Source organism: Propithecus coquereli, unplaced genomic scaffold (genome assembly GCF_000956105.1).
Source record: "Propithecus coquereli isolate 6110/MARCELLA unplaced genomic scaffold, Pcoq_1.0 Scaffold104, whole genome shotgun sequence".
In the NCBI taxonomy this organism is placed as follows: domain Eukaryota; kingdom Metazoa; phylum Chordata; class Mammalia; order Primates; family Indriidae; genus Propithecus; species Propithecus coquereli.
Genome location: NW_012134303.1, coordinates 551,725 through 553,827, shown reverse-complemented (window position 1 = coordinate 553,827; position 2,103 = coordinate 551,725). Strand labels below are relative to the sequence as shown.

At 41.2% G+C, this 2,103-nt stretch overlaps 1 protein-coding gene across 1 annotated transcript in view; it reads left to right on the top strand.

Annotated features, from left to right (window-relative positions):
• The window catches only part of NXF3 (nuclear RNA export factor 3), a 28,861-nt gene that overhangs the window by 17,812 nt on the left and 8,946 nt on the right, over positions 1-2,103 (top strand). The gene's annotated exons all lie outside the window — the stretch shown is intronic.

Here is a 2,103-nt window from a genome sequence, read left to right as displayed (position 1 = left end):
AACATTTGAGTGCAGGTATCTTTTTCATAGAGCAACTTTCGTTCTTTTGGGTAGATGCCCAGCAATGGGATTGCTGGATCGAATGGTACTTCTACTTGTATCTGTTTAAGGTATCTCCATATTGCTTTCCACAGAAGTTGCACTAATTTGCAGTCCTACCAGCACTGCTGGTGGGACTGCTATTTTGTTTTTTAAGAGTAGTTTTTTTTCTACCATCATTAACAGTAACCCACTTAACTTTGTTTGCTATTTCCTTTATATTTTCTTGGTCTGTTTTTTGTATTCTCCCTCTGAGATGGGCTGGAGTTAGTTCTAGCTACATGAATATTTTCAGAACATTCTGTTACTCTGCCCTAATTTAAGAAAACCCCAAACATTATAAGACTTTAGTACATGGAGGGGTTACCCACCATTCCATGGCTCTCATTTTCACTCTATTTCTCCAGGTAACATCTGAATGGCTCCAGACAAGCTCCTGTACCTCATTAAACCTCAGCAACTCCAGGAAGCTGGTGATTCTATAATCGGAGTCCGCCTTGTGAGGAATACATGAAAAAAAAAAAAAAGATATAGCAAGTACAGAGACTGGTCTACAGCAGGCACTCAAAGTTCTCTGAGTTTGCACAATGAATGAATACAATGTAATATATCCAACAGAGCCTGGCAAGCAGAGTTCTCTGTGTTTGTATCAAGAAGTACCTGGGTCCCAAGCCTTGTGATTGTAGCTATCCACTTCTGCAGGGGCGGCTCCCCCGGAAACAGCTTCCTGAGTGTTAGGCTGGTAGCAAACTTAGAGGGCAGTAAGAACAGGATGTTAAGTCTCCTCTGGCCCCCAGGGCTCTCCTCTTTATGCTTTTGGGGATGGAACTTCCTGTAAGGACTCCATCTTGGTCACATGGCTCTAACAAAGTAACTAGGCGCCTGCACTCTGCCTTCCTCAGCAGCCCTCCTCAATCTTCTCCGAACTCCCAGCTCCAGAACATACAGATTCTCAAGACAGCACTGTGAGGACACTGGTGACCGGTCACTGCCTTCGGGACACACCATGGGTGAGTTGAGTTGGTCAGCATGAGGCTGGGACCTCTGGGCCCCCTCCCCCAACCCGACCCCAACCCACAGAACACCCAGCCAACCTCCATTTAGAGGGGGGTGGGCAGTGGCAAGTGCCCAGGCTTGAGTCATGTAGTCTTCTCAAGTCCAGGGTTTGAGATATGGGGAGGGTCCCCTAGGTAAGGGTTGGTAGAAATTAACATTCCTTGGATTTATACTAGAGGTGAGAGAGGAACAGGGAACCCATCAGTACCCTTGAATCTTCACACCAACCATTCAGGGTAGATTGCATTACACTCCTAGAAGTTTCCCAAGGCTTGCTTTATGGTTCAGCATATGACCTGTTCTAGAATGTTCCATGTGTAGTTTTTATGTATGGTGTTCCATGTCATTTAAGCAGATTTGTTACTTGTGTTATTTAAATCGTTTCTATGTAGCTGAATTTTTGTCTGCTAGTTTGATCTGTTACTCGGTGAAGTGTATTAAAATTTCCCACAGTGACTGTGGATTTGTCCATTTCTCCATTTACTTAGATCAATATTTGCTTTGTATGCTTTGGCTCTGTATTAAGACATGCATACAAATTTAGAATTGTTTTCTTAATATCTTGTTGAATTAAACCTTTAATCATTATGAAATCTCTTTTTCTCTAGTATTTTTTTCTTTAAAGTATGCTTTTTCTCTTACTAATATGGCTATACAAGCTTTCAGTTGGTGAGTAAATGGTATATATCTTGCCATTTTTTTATTTTTGAATTTTCTATATCAAATTTTACATTCTCCTTCTCTTAAGGAGAATATGATGGAATCTTTTTTAAATCTAGTCTAATACTCTGCCTTTCAATTTAGTCAGATTACTTTTAATGAAACTACAGATTTAATTTGGTTTTAATAGACCATATTATTGTACATTTATTTTTGTCTTGTCATTTTTTTTTTTTTTTTTGAGACAGAGTCTCACTCTGTTGCTCAAACTAGAGTGCCGTGGCGTCAGCCTAGCTCACAGCAACCTCAAACTCCTGGGCTCAAGCGATCCTTCTGCCTCAGCCTCCC